This window comes from Monodelphis domestica, chromosome 3, assembly GCF_027887165.1.
Source record: "Monodelphis domestica isolate mMonDom1 chromosome 3, mMonDom1.pri, whole genome shotgun sequence".
NCBI classification, from domain to species: Eukaryota; Metazoa; Chordata; class Mammalia; order Didelphimorphia; family Didelphidae; genus Monodelphis; species Monodelphis domestica.
Genome location: NC_077229.1, coordinates 424,874,109 through 424,889,377, shown reverse-complemented (window position 1 = coordinate 424,889,377; position 15,269 = coordinate 424,874,109). Strand labels below are relative to the sequence as shown.

The 15,269-nt window shown below is 36.7% G+C and overlaps 1 protein-coding gene across 2 annotated transcripts in view; it reads right to left on the bottom strand.

The window, feature by feature from the left end:
• The window catches only part of ME2 (malic enzyme 2), a 131,834-nt gene extending 121,390 nt beyond the window's left edge, over positions 1 to 10,444 (bottom strand). For both annotated transcript variants that reach the window (XM_056824430.1, XM_007486719.3), the window contains exons 1-2: positions 10,194 to 10,444; positions 5,193 to 5,366 (exon numbers count right to left, since the gene is read on the bottom strand). The gene's annotated coding sequence lies outside the window, so the exon portion shown is untranslated. The remainder of the gene's footprint in view (positions 1 to 5,192; positions 5,367 to 10,193) is intronic.
• Between the last annotated feature and the right edge of the window lie 4,825 nt (positions 10,445 to 15,269).

Below are 15,269 nucleotides of genomic sequence, written 5' to 3'. Positions count from 1 at the left end.
GAACTAGGATATTCATTTAGAGTCTATATCCCCAACCATATCCCTTCGATCCATGTATTCAAGCAGTTGTTTTTCTTCGATGTTTCCATTCCCACAGTTTTTCCTCTGAATGTGGATAGTTGTTTTTCTCATTGATCCCTCCAAGTTGTTCAGGATCACTGCATTGCCACTAATGGAGAAGTCCATTACCTTCCTTCTACCACAGTGTATCAGTCTCTGTGTACAATGTTTTCCTGGTTCTGCTCTTCTCACTCTGCATCAATTCCTGGAGGTTGTTTTAGTTCCCATGGAATACCTCCACTTTATTATTACTTTGAGCACAATAGTATTTCATCACCAACAGATACCACAATTTGTTCAGCCATTCCCCAATTGAAGGGCATCCCTACATTTTCCAATTTTTTGCCACCTCAAAGAGCACAGCTATGAATATTTTTGTACATGTCTTTTTCCTTATTATCTCTTTGGGTCACAAACCCAGCAGTGGCTGGATCAAAGGGCAGACAGTCTTTTAGTGCCCTTTGGGCATAGTTCCAAATTGCCCTCCAGAATGGTTGGATCAATTCACAACAACACCAGCAATGCATTAATGTCCCAATTTTGCCACATCCCCTCCAGCATTCATTACTTTCCTTTGCTGTCATGTTAGCCAATCTGCTAGGTGTGAGGTGATACCTGAGAGTTGTTTTGATTTGCATTTCTTTGATTATTAGAGATTTAGAACACTTTTTCATGTGCTTATTAATAGTTTTGATTTCTTTAACTGAAAATTGCCTATTCATGTCCCTTGCCCATTTATCAATTGGAGAATGGCTTGATTTTTTGTACAATTGGTTTAGTTCTTTATAAATTTGAGTAATTAGACCTTTGTCAGAGGTTTTTGTTATAAAGATTTTTTCCCCAATTTGTTTCTTCCCTTCTAATTTTAGTTGTATTAGTTTTGTTTGTACAAAATCTTTTTAATTTAATGTAATCAAAATTATTTTACATTTTGTGATTTTTTCCTAACTCTTGCTTGGTCTTAAAATCTTTCCTTTCCCCAAGATCTGACATGTATACTATTCTGTGTTCACCTAATTTGCTTATAGTTTCCTTCTTTATATTCAGGTCATTCACCCATTCTGAGTTTATTTTGGTGTAGGGAGTGAGATGTTGATCCAAACCTAATCTCTCCCACACTGTCTTCCAATTTTCCCAGCAGTTTTTATCAAATAGTGGGTTTGGGTCCCCCAAAACTGGGATCTTTGGGCTTATCATAGACTGTCTTGCTGAGGTCATTTACCCCAAATCTATTCCACTGATCCTCCTTTCTATCTCTTAGCCAGTACCAAATTGTTTTGATGACCTCTGCTTTATAGTATAGTTTGAGATCTGGGACTGCAAGTCCTCCTTCCTTTCCATTTTTTTTTCATGATTTCCCTGGATATCCTTGATCTTTTGTTCTTCCAAATGAACTTTGTTATGTTTTTTTCTAATTCAGTAAAAACTTTTTTTGGTATTTCAATGGGTATGGCACTAAATAAGTAAATTAATTTGGGTAGGATTGTCATTTTTACTATGTTAGCTTGTCCCACCCATGAGCAATCAATGTTTTTCCATTTGTTTAGATCTAGTTTTTTTTTTTTTTTATAAAACCCTTACCTTCCGTGTTGGAGTCAATACTGTGTATTGGCTCCAAGGCAGAAGAGTGGTAAGGGCTAGGCAATGGGGGTCAAGTGACTTGCCCAGGGTCACACAGCTAGGAAGTGGCTGAGGCCAGATTTGAACCTAGGACCTCCCGTCTCTAGGGCTGACTCTTAATCCACTGAGCTACCCAACTTCCCCTGTTTAGATCTAGTTTTAATTGTGTGGAGTGTTTTGTAATTGTGTTCATATAGTTCCTGTGTTTGTCTCAGCAGATAGATTCCTAAGTATTTTATATTGTCTAGGGTGATTTTAAATGGAATTTCTCTTTCTAATTCTTGCTGCTGAAATGGGTTGGAGATATATAGAAATGCTGATTACTTATATGGATTTGTTTTGTATCCTGCAACTTTGCTAAAGTTCTTGATTGTTTTGACTAGCTTTTTGGTTGATTCTCTAGGATTCTTTAAGTAAACCATCATATCATCTGCAAAGAGTGATAGCTTGTTCTCCTCATTACCAATTTTAATACCTTCAATTTCTTTTTCTTCTCTAATTGCTACTGCTAGTGTTTCTAGTACAACGTTAAATAATAGAGGTGATAATGGGCATCCTTGTTTCACTCCTGATCTTATTGGGAATGCATCTAGTTTATCCCCATTGCAGATGTTTGCTGATGGTTTTAGATATATACTGTTTATTATTTTTAGGAAAGGCCCTTCTATTCCTATATTTTCTAGTGTTTTCAATAGGAATGGGTGGATTTCTTACCATTTCAAGCAGCAGATATTAGGGAGGAGGGAGAGAATTTGAGACAATATTCTTTGAAAAATGTTGAAAACTTTTTACATGTTGAAAAAAATTTTTTACATTTTATACAAAAATAAAAGTTAATAAAAAATAGAGTTAAAGATTATTAACCTCTAGAGAATACTGGGTAAGGAATAGACATTTCTCAGCTGTGCATGGCACCTTCACAAAACTGATCATGTAGTAGGGCATAAAAACCTCACAAATATAGAAAAGCAGAAATATTAAAGCAGTAAATTATATTTAATAATTTACTTTAGAAGCAAAAATTAAAAATTGATTTGAAATAATAATAATCTGTGTGGATAGAATTTGTTCTCCAGGACTTTCAGGATATAGTTTTGGTGTGATCCTGCCCCCCTCTCTCGATTTTTCCCTGAACACAGCTGTTGAGCCAGGCAGGAGAATTTACATACCTGGTCTTACATTAGAAAATTAGACTTTGAACTTCTATTTCTTCTTTTCATTTCTTTTACTTCAAGTGATTATTAATAAACTTTATAAAATTAATATTTAGAGTTATTGGTATTAATTTAAATCTTACAAATTCCAATAAATTAGTAGATCATAAAACAAATCTTAGAACAAATCAAAGCAAAACAAATTTCCTTAAAGAAGATGACAATACAACAAGATATTAAAATGTGGGGAATGAAGCCAAAGCAATACTTAAAGGAAAATTTTTTTCTCCAAACATCTTTATCAATAAAAGACCAAAACAGACAAACAAATTAGACATACAACTAAAAAAAAAAAAGAAAACCAACAAATTTAAAACATTTGATTGAATACCAAAATTGAAATTCTGAATATTAAAAGAGAGATTAACAAAGTTGAAAGCAAAAGAACCATTGAATTAATAAAACTAGGGGCTATTTTTTAAAAACCAACAAAATATTGTAGATAATCCATTAACTAAAAAAATACAAATTACCACTATCGAAAATGAAACAAAAAGTGAATTTCCAACCAATGGAAAAAAATGAAAATGATTATTAGGAGAAACTATAATATGTAACTATATAAAATTAATAGTCCAAATGACACAAATATTTATAAAACTTGTCCATATTAATAGAATAGAAAACTGAGTACTGTGAATCTTAAAACTGCTCAGACTCTACTTCAGAAGATTTGATTAAGCTATTCTCCATTTTTAACAATGGAGGTACTTGATCAGGAATGTATTGAGAACTTTTAAAATTACTCCACCCTACTCAGACAGTGCCTTAGGAGAAGATAAAGTTGCAAACTCCTGATTGAACAATGAAAAGTCCCTAACTCATAGTTAGAGTAAAGCTAGAACCTTAAGCTAGGTCTATTTTTAGATCTAATACAAAAAGGTGCTCAGTACCTATAAAGGTTAAATTAGTACCTAAAACAAGCAACTTATAAAAGGTAAGCTTAACAAAAGAGGTGTGAAGTACTCAGTATATTTAGTCTAACCAGAGAAGGTGAGAACAAAAGAAGATAAGAACTAAGAATGGGCAGTGCTGGGAAAAAGAATCTACTGTGATTGGTAGACATGACAATTTAGAGGAGGTGACATAAGAGAAAATTTCTTTAAAAGGAAGGGACTTATTGAGAGGAGTTTTTTGGATTGGAAGTTAGTTGGAGTTGGAGTTTAGAGGTTTGGAGCTTGCTTAAAGATGATCTTGTGGTGAGTGATAAAGACTGACTTGCTCTCCCTTAGGCTCAGGCCTAAGCCATTTGGCCTAGGCCCTTTCTACTATTTTCTCTTTCTCTCTCTCTCTCTCCTTCCCTTAATTCCTTCATTTGTATTAATTAAAATCTCCATAAAACCCAGCTGACTTGGGTATTTTCATATTTGGGAATTTTCCCATGGCGACCACTTATTTTAGATTTTAAGTCAAGACACTAAAAATTATCTTTACAGTTTGGCTGAAACCTTTAGAGTTTTGGCAATTCATAGTCTTGGCAAACCACATTTTCACAGTTACAGTACTTAACCCAATCTTAGGAAAATAAATTTAATAAGTCAAATTCTAAAAGGAAATAATTTAAGGACCACATGGATTTAAAAGTAAATTCTAACAAATATTTAAAGAACAATTAGTTCTAATACTACATAAACTTTCTGAAAAAAAAAAGGAATAGAGATCTTACCAAATTCCTTCTCTGACACAAAGACTTCCTATATAAATGAAGGAGAATCAAAACAAAAGGGGAAAACTACAGACCAATTTTGAATATATTAATACAAAATTTTAAATTAAATACTATCAAGGAGACCACAGTAAATATCACAAACATTATATAACCATGACATGACAAGCTACATAATAGGAATTTCTGACTGGTTCAATATTTGGAAAACTACATAATTGATCATATGAATAAGAACAATAAAACATGATTATATTAATACAGAAAAATCCTTTGACAAGATTCAATTTTCAGACCTCATATAAATACTAGATAGCACAGAAATAAATAGAATTGTCTTCAAAATGTCATCATTTTATTTATTTAAAATCAAACATCTGTCCAAAACCAAGAGCCAGTATTATCTGTAATGGGGAAAAGCTCACAGTCTTTCCTATAAGATCAGGGATGTCCATTATCACCATTACTCTTCTATATAGTGCTAGAAATGCTAGATATAGTAATATGTGAGAATTAAAATAAATCTGTACCCTTCTTTCCTTTTTAAAAAGAAAATTTCATTTTGAATTTGAAATCCATTTTGGTTTCACTCCCACCCTTTGATGAGATTAAAAACAAGGCCTGAGGCTTACCTGGATAAGGGGTATGCATGTGTACTCTAGAAGGATACCAGAAGCCTCCTGGAAGAGGCTTGGCTCTCATCCTACATGACTCCTGGAGACCTGGAATACCCCTGCCTCTTGTCCTATGTCCAGAAGACCAGCCTCTGACCTACACTGAGATCAAATCTGTCCATTCAGAGAGATCTGGAAAAAATAATGTTATAGGTGTCTAAGTTATGGATCAAGGAAGCTCAAGAAATCTGTTCTGCCTAAGCAACAAGAGTGACCAGAGATGCAAGGTGAGCAGCAAGCTCAGGTTAGCTAGGCAACTGGCCATGTGACTATGTGCTTTTTTCTTTCTCTGATCCACTTTTCACTATTTAATAAGTAATTATGAGTGAATATGCAGTCTCCAGAGAATTTTAATCATAACGAATAAGAAAGAAAAAAGAAATTTAAGCATAAGCCAAGAAGAAACAAAAATTTCATTTTGTGTAGATGCTATAGTGGTTTAGAGAACCCTAGAGAGTCAGGTAAAAAATTAATTGATGCAACTAACAACTTAAGCAAAATTGCAGGATATAAAATAAACCTACATAAAAACTTTTCCTTGGAGAGCAGTGTGTGTCATAGAAAACGTTCCCTTGAATCCATAATTATTATAAACTATTGCCTTTTATAGGCCCTTTTCAAAGCCAACCTTCCACTTTTCTTCTCACTTCACTTCATTTCAAAAGAACAAATCTCCAGAGTTGGAAAAGACCTCAGGGATTATTTTTCTGGTGAGGAAACTGAATCCCAGAAAGAGATTTTCCTCAAGTTCATGTATGTACTAACAAAGGTGTAATTTAAGTCTAGATCATCTTACTTTTTGGACTCCGGCAGAGTGCCTCAGAACCTATTACAACTTTTTTCCATCTTCATTTCTCAGTTGAAATTGTTCACTCTAGGGTCAAAAATGATCTCTAAATCTCCAAATTCTATGACAATTTTTCAATCCCTTCTGACCTTTTAGAATCATTACCATCACATGGACACTTTCTCCTCGCTAGGTTATGGTGACACAACTATCATTTGGTTCTACTACATATCTATCTGTCTATCTTTCTATCTATCTATCTGTCTATATCATCTATCTATCTATTTCATCTGTCTGTATCTGTCTGTCTATATCATCTATCTGTCTATATCATGTCTATCTGTCCATCTGTCTGTCTGTCTATCTATCTATCTATCTATTTCATCTGTCTGTCTATAACTATCATCTATCTGTCCATCTGTCTATCTATCTATCTGTCCATCTGTCTATCTATGTATCTATCTCTCTATCTATCTATCTATCTCATCTGTCTGTCTATAACTATCATCTATCTGTCTGTCTGTCTATTTTTCTGTCTGTCAATATCATCTGACTAGATCATCTGTCTATCTATCTTTCCATCTATCTATCTATCTATCTATCTATCTATCTATCTATCTATCTATTTCATCTGTCTGTGTATAACTTTCATCTTTCTATATCATCTATCTATCTGTCTGTCTGGCTATCTGTCTGTCTATATCATCTATCTGTCTATATCATGTCTATCTGTCCATCTGTCTGTCTATCTATCTATCTATCTATCTATCTATCTATCTATCTATCTCATCTGTCTGTCTATAACTATCATCTATCTGTCTGTCTGGCTATCTATCTATCTAATCTGCTATCTCTCAGTTTCCTTTGTTGTATTATTCGCCATATCTTGTCTACTACTTTCAGATGTAGTTCAAGCCTCTCTCCTAGGCCCTCTTACCTTCTCCTACTACATCGCTTTTTTTGGTGAAATTATTAGGCCCCTTGGGTTCAGTTATCTTTATGTAGATAATTCTTGGATTTACATATCTAACCCTTGAATCTCTTGAGTTCTAGGATTGAATTATTACCTCTTGGGGGGGGGCATATTTAAGTGGAATTTCCTGGAGACATCCCAAATTCAACATATACAAAACATAATTTATTATATTTTCTGTAATACCCACCCCTTTCCTATCTTCCCTATTTCTTGTGGGGTGTTCAAGGAGGACTAGCACCCCTGGTTTGAGGACTTGCTGTTTACCACCTTTGGTGTCTAACCTTACCTGTTAACCAACTCTTACCTGTGACTTCAAGAAACTGTAGAACAGGCATTAGCCACACCCCAGTAAAATCATATTGGCAAATAAGCTAAACCAAGTTGAGGTTGACCAACAGACCTCAAACTCATTGGGAATTGTCTACCCCAAGCCTGTGAACATTTCCCCCAGTAGGCTAGAAGAGGAGAACAATTTGTTCCAAAGGCTAAGAAGGTAGCTGCAGTGGGCACTATGGAGTGCTTGGAGCCTGGTCAGAAACTGCAGATGCTGCCAAGGTCATCTATTGCATCCTGGGTCATGGCCAGTCATCTTCCTGCCACTGGACTTTGATGACTGTGGAAGAGAGAGGGAGGCCAAAGACTTTGTGCAACTCCGCCTCCCTTGAAATCTAATTTTTGCACAAGTCAAGCCATCATCACTCTGTGATGTTATTGGTCCTCCTCAAAAATGAAAGACAAGACATTTCTGTTTAGGGTGCCACTGTCTTTCCAGTCACCCAAGAGTCATCCTCGACTCTACTCTCACTCATTCTTTATATTCAACAATTTGCCAACTTTTGTCACTCTGATCCAGATCTCTTGCATCTTGGGCAGGTAGGCAGTATAATCCTGGAGTCAGGAAGAAAGGTTCAAATCTGATCTAGACACTTAACTAGCTTTGTGTCTTTGGACAAGTCACTTAACCTATTTGCTTCAATTTCTTCATTTGTAAATGGGAATATAGCACCTATTTTCTAGGCTTGTTGTGAGGATCAAATGAGATAATGCTAGAAAAAGTTTTACACACTTTAAAATATCCTTAATTTTACCTTCAGAAAACTGATTTTTGTATTGTTTTATGAAAACAATATAGAATCTTTAATCCAGAAACTGTAATATTTCACAATCAGGAAAAATCCTCTAAATGTACCCCTAGGTTAATGAGTCACATACAATAAGACCGTCCATTTGAAAACAAAACCAAAATGTAGCTAATGGTGAGAATGACAAGTCTTTGAGGCACTCTGTTTAGCAAAGTCTGATACCCCAGCCCCAAGTTTGGAAATGACTCCTACAAATCCCTATGCAGCTCCATCTGTTGAAAAAAAGAAAACCTTAATCTGGTGACTTTGTCATTGGAAATCACTCTCTAATATTGCAGACTCTAAAACCCCCCAAGAGAAATCAACATTAAATTTAAAGGTAGATGTGCTAAGTGAACCTTAGAGGCAGAGGTGGAGTCAGGCTAGGCAGGAAGCAGAAGGGAATGTGGGTAAGCATAGCTATTTTAAGAAACATTTTCAGGGGGCAGCTGGGCCACTCAGTGGATTGAGAGCCAGGTCTAGAGATGGGAGGTCCTGGGTTCAAATATGACCTCAGATATTTCCTAGCTGTGTGACCCTGGGCAAGTCACTTGACCCCCATTGCCTAGCCCTTACCACTTTCTGCCTTGGAACCAATACACAGTGTAAGACAGAAGGTAAGGGTTTAAAATTTTTTTTTTCCTTGTTCTCTAATATGCTAACATAGTGCTAACAGTGCCTTCAAGGAAAATGTTAGCAATCGTATCTCTAATTAAAATAAAGATAATTTTTTTCCCAGAGTATCTCAAATAATAAAATTATGCCAAATGATTGGCATATATTGACCAGTTAGAATTTCCTAACCTAGAAAATATAAGTTGAGCCCTCAAAATTTTGGCCTAGAATAAGGTAGCAAATCTCTTGTTTGTAAAGCTATAGTTTTATTCCTTTGTGGAACGAATAACACCTTGATCTTAAAGGACTAAGACTGTCCTACTTGTGAAGATACGCTTTTGTTTGCTTTGTGACTTTTTGGATAATTTGGGTTGTGTTGGAGGACTTTCAAGAAGGAAATAAAGTTTCTCCTGAAAAAAGTGACTAATCTCTTAAAACCATGCAGGAAATGCTCCTTTGAGTAAATGATTAAATTTTGGTAAGAATTATTCTTTTTTTTTTTTAAATTAAAACCCTTACTTTCTGCCTTGGAATCAATACTACTTAGTTCCAAGGCAGAAGAGTGGTAAGGGCTAGGCAATGGGGGTCAAGTGACTTGCCCAGGGTCACACAGCTAGGAAATATCTGAGGTCACATTTGAACCCAGGATGTCCCATCTCTAGGTCTGGCTTTCAATCCACTGAGCTACCCAGCTGCCCCCAAGACTTCCTCTTAAAGCATCCCTTTTGGTACATTTTTTGGTATTGTATTTCTGCACAGTAACAATAAGCACCTATTCAATTCCGTTAATTCCATAAACATTTATTATGTACCAATTCTTTGTGAGGCACTGATAATTACCATCAGAAGGATGCAAAAATGAAATTAAATTTAGTTCCTTATTAAAGAACAAGAGATAAGACAAGTATAAAATAATTTTATGATGAGGATGATAAAATATTCTTGGTCAAGAGAACATCAAAGGCACAGACGCTAAAAATGGTTGTAGGGGAAGATAAGAAAAACAGAAAATAATTTAAATTTTTAAAATTGTTTTTTCTCAATTATATGTAAACAAAAAAACTTAACATTCTTTTTTAAATTTAAATTTCCAAATTCTCTTCCTCCCTTTCTCAGTCCCTTCCCCACTCCTTGAGAAGGCAAACAATTTGATACCCATTCTATTTGTGAAACCAATGCAAAACATTTCCATAGAGAAATATTAAATAGTTCATTGCAATTTTCCTGGGGGAAATATGCTGGAGAGTAGTGTGAAGTGATACTAAAAAGGTCAAATGAGGCAAAACTTTGAATGCCAATCCAAGGAATTTGAATTTGTCAGTTAATGGAGAACCACTGAAAGTTTCTGAGTAGTATAAGTATTAGAACAGATTAGTTAGATTAGAAAGATTCATGTTAGCAGCATACGAGGGGCAGAGTGCTTTATCAGTTAAAAAGAAGACAGCTTCTAGACCACTTACCTCCTTTAGTTCTCTCATGTCATGTTGTTCTCTGCCTCTAGACTTCCTGTGAGCTGACATGGGGGATGAATAGTGTTCTTTCCCTTTTCTCTTGGCTGTTCCCATGTGGAAAATGGATTCAACTAGTCAAGCTTTCACTTGGGTCTTAGACTGCCTCTTCTACTTTTTCTGAGTAGGTGATAGAAAGTTAACCTTAAGTGTACCTTGTCATGCTGGGGGTGGCCTTGAGAGCTTAAGTTCTGGAGGTTCTGGGCCCATTGAGTGGAACTTATAGGCAACAATGGAGAGTTCTACATCAGGGAACAAGTCTACCAATAAGAGGAGGAGCCAAAGTCATGGCCTGGCTTGGATTTTCAGATAGGCAGTGCTGGGCCAGTCAGCAGTCCTAAAAACTGATTTGATGAGACTTTAGTGTCAGCCTTCCAGCAAATTATAAAAATAGTTATGAATTGTTACCAGATCCTATTATATTGTGAAGGTTTTGTGCTTATTTTAAATTTGAAGACATTAAGTACCTTTGTACTTCACTGTTTTTGGAAAGTCCCAGACAAAATCAATTCCCAAATCCTGGACCAGAGATGGTGAACCTTTTAGAGAGTGAATGCCCAAACTGCAAACCTCACGCAGCATGTGTGCCCCATCCCCTCTCCTCTGCCCTGTCTGGGTAGGGAAGAAGCACTCTCATAGGGCTGCTGGGCAGAGGAGAGGGTGATAAGAGAAATGTCCTCAGGCACAGTGGAGAAGGGGAGGGGAGCAGCCCCTTCTGGCACACATGCCATATGTTCACCAACATAGCCCTAGACCCACATGTCTGCTAAGTGACCCTATTATGCCTTCCTTATCAACTTACTACTATATTCTTCATAACAATTCTTCTAAACCGTTTCATCCCTCCTTAAACATCTCATGGATCCGCTTCCCTCCTCTCTTTCAGCTGAGAACCTTGCCTTTTATTTTTCAGGCCATTTGCCATGAATTTCCTCTTTCTCCCTCTTTCTTATCTCCTATTCCTCAAATATCTTTTGCCATTCTGTTTTTTCCACCTCTTCACCACTTCACATGATGAAGTGACATTACTCTTTACTCAAGCTAAACCCTTTACTTGCTCTGCTTGCTTTCTTCTCCAACATACTGCCTCCTCTGTCATTCCTACTCTTTTCTTTATTTTCAATCTCTATCTATCTCTACTGGCTCCTTCCCTACTACCTACAGACATGTCCATGATTCCCTCATCCTGAAAAAATCCTCACTTGATCCTTCCATCCCTGCTAACTTATTGCCTATATCTCTGACCTTTGTGGGTCATCTACAATAGGTGCCTCTACCTGCTCTTCTCTCATTTGCTTTTTAATCCATTACTATTTGACTTCTGACTTTATCATTCCACTGATACTGCTCTCTCCAAAGTTACTAATGAACTCTTGGTTGCCAAATTCAACAGCCATTTCTCAATCCTTATTCTCCTTGATTTCTCTTCAGCTTTTGATGCTGTTGATAACTACCTCCTTCTCTCTTCTGTCTAGGTTTTCAGGTCACCACTCCTTCTACCTATCTGACCCATCCTTCTCTGTCTTCCTTGCTGGATCCTCCTCAAAATTATGCCCTGTAATGGGAAGTGTCTCTCAGAATTTTGTTCTGGGTCATCTTCTCTTCTCCCTCTGTACTACTTACACTCAGTGATTTCATTGATCCCATGAATTTAATTATGATGTCTATGCTGATGATTCTCCAAACTATTTCTCTTGCCCTAAATTCTCTGCTGATCTCCAATCTGGTATCTCCAGCTGCCTTTCAGATATCTCAAACTAGATGCCCAATAGAGATCTTAAACTCAACATAACTAGAACAGAACTTGTTATCTTTCCTCTTAAGCTTTCCTTACCTCCTATCTCCTTTATTAGGGTAGAGGACAATACTTTTGCCCTAAACCCACAGATCCTAAACCCCAAGTTTACAACCTAGGAGTCTTACAAGGATTCCTTACTATTCTTCACCTTTTCCCCTCATTTTCCCCTCAAACTATTGCTAAGACTTGTCAACTTCACCTTTGCAACATCTCTTGAATATTCCCACTTCTCTCCCCTGGCATTGCTACCAGTACAGGTCCTCATTACCTGCTGCCTGGATTATTGCAATAATCTGCTGATGGATCTGCCTGCCTCTTCCTCCATATTCCAATCCATCCTCTATTCAGCTACCTAAGTCATTTTCCTAAACTCAAGTCTGATTACATCCTCCCTACTCAGTAAATACCAATGGTATCCTAAGAGCCTAGTGAAAACATGTTTTAAATAATTTGTCTCCAGGGTTGAGATTTAATGAGACAAAAAATATATAAAAGGGAGCCGAGTTCTCTTGTCATTATAGGCTGGACTCCTGTAAGAATAACCTCAAAATGGACTGAATATGTGGGCACAGAGCAAAGGCATCTCTTGGGGAGAGGGAATGGGTGAAGTGCTCTGGCTCTTCAGCTCAATTACCAGGAAATAGACTGAGTCCCTATCCCAAAAGTGTTTCAATGCAGTCCAGGTGCTTTGAAAGGGAATTTTAAACTCCCTTGGTTTATTTTAATTTAAACAATCAAGAACTTGGAATGCGCCTCCTTTCACACTTAGTCAGGCACTTGAAGAACCTTTTACTAGAAAAGGAAGTTCACATCCTCAAAGACTTAAAGTGGATCCCACAAGCACTGCTTTAGTTGCTTTGGTTTTGTTTGTACAAAACTTTTTAAATTTAATGTAATTAAAATTATTTATTTTACATTTTGTAATTTTTTTCAAACTCTTGCTTGGTCTTAAAATCTTTCCTTTCCCAAAGATCTGACAAGTATACTATTCTGTGTTCACCTAATTTGCTTATAGTTTCCTTCTTTATATTCAGGTCATTCACCCATTCTGAGTTTATCTTGGTGTAGGGTGCGAGATGTTGATCCAAACCTAATCTCTTCTATAGGGTCTTCCAATTTTTCCAGTAGTTTTTGTCAAATCCACTCCATCTCTTCTGATATTTCATTACTTTTTACAATTCTATTCTCTCCTGCTTCTCCTCTTGCTTGCACTCATCTTCATTGATTGATTCATCATCCTCTTCCAATCCAGTCTAATAAGGCTCCATCCTAAATTCTCTTCTTTTTCTTTTCTAGAAAAGCTTGCCTATTCTTATGGCTTTAATATCATATCTTCCTAGTGAAAAATCTCCTTATCTAATCTAGATATCTACCCTGGGCTCCAGACCCATATTTACAGTCCTGATGCTGAATAAATTCATGTGGATAACCTTACTGGCACCTCAAACTTCAACATGTCCAAAGTTGAATTCACCATCTTCCCCTTTCTCCCAACTTCCCTATTTCTTTTGATGATACCACCCTCCTCCTGATTAACCTAGCTTGAACTCAGATTAATATTGAACTTCACTTTTCCTCAACTCCCATTTTCACTATATGGCCAAATTCTATTGGTTCTAGTCTTATATTTCACATATATTCATATATGATATATGGGGATATATAAACACATATGGAGACATACATTTGCACACATGTATATCTCTCTTGCTTAAATTTTCATAGCTATCACCTTGATTCAGGAAAATTTAAACAAAGATGTGTGTGTGTGTGTATACATACATACATATGAGCACACGCACACACACCTATATCACCTTGGTTCAGGCCATCATGGCTTTCCCTCTGAACTTCGCAATAGCTTCCTAATTGGGGCTTCCTGCTTGCATTCTCACCCTCACCCTAACCTCAATCCTACCTTTGCCAAGTTACAAAAATAATCTTCCTAATGCATGTCTGGCCACAGTGCTCTTTACTTGGAATCCTTTTGTAGCTTCCTATTGCTCCTAGGTAAAACATTTACTCCTTAGCTTGGCATTTGAGCTTCCTCCTGCCTCAGAGATTTGCTCCAGTTTTATGCTACACCATGAATCCAAATGGGATGACTAGTTATTTCGAAATCTTGTCTTGTACTCTCCTACTGCCAACCCATTCTTAGGTCTCTTCCTGTTTCTATCTGCTCAAATCATTTTCTTCCTTTTAGGCTCATCTTAGGCGCCACCTCCTCCTTGAAGGCTGAGATCAATCTTATCTTCTAATTATCTTTACTAGGTTATCACTTTCACCTTTATCACAATCCACCATGTTTGTGTACCTGTTGTAGCCCCCTATTGGAATGTAAACTCCTTTAGGGCAGATTATATTTTGACCTAGTATCCTGAGTGCCTAGGATAGTGTCATTCAATTAACAAATATTTGTTACTTGTCTACCCTGAACAGAGCACTGTGATAGGCATCTGGGAAGCTATAGACACTAGATATAGAGCAATTATATTGAAATTACAATGCATTGCCATGAACCTAGTAGTTGATTAATAAATATTTATTGATTTGAATCAAATCAAAATGAATTGTGCTATTAGTTTGAATTGTGTTTCAAGGGAAAATTCCTTTGTAGGTAGTATTGCTCCCTTCTCCAGGGCCAGGGGGTTTAACTTGAGAGCCTTTGAGAAGCCCAGGGTCACCTTGGAGGTTCAGAGTCACACAGTCATTCTAAATAGTCTACTCTAAACCCAGGCAGTTAATTGAGAGAGCTCTAGATTAAAGCGGCTCCAAGGAGGAGTAGCACATGTATTTGTGTTTGAGCCAGACTACATTTAGCTTAAACAGGAGTGAAGTGGAGCAGTGATTCATTCATTCAGTAACAAACATTCATTAAATATGCTCTGTGTGCAATTCTCCATTCCAAGTTCTAAATGTCACTTTTGGAGCAGATTTTTCACACACTTGTGCAAATTCCATTTCATTTAGACCAGCTAATGCTGCCAGCAAAGTATTTTTCATCCATCTCTGGGTCTAGTCCTAGAAAAATCTCCACCAAAATTTTAACTTGAAATGTATTGGCTGTCAACATGGAAATCTAGAGATCCCCAGTTTATTTAGTTGGAGTGTAGAAACCCCAGGTTTTGACCTTGTCACAGGAGAGTTTCCCCCTGAGGGAAGGTCCCTCTTCACCAGACAGTGAACTTCCTGGTAGTTTGGGTAGGAACAGCTAATCCCATCCAATATTG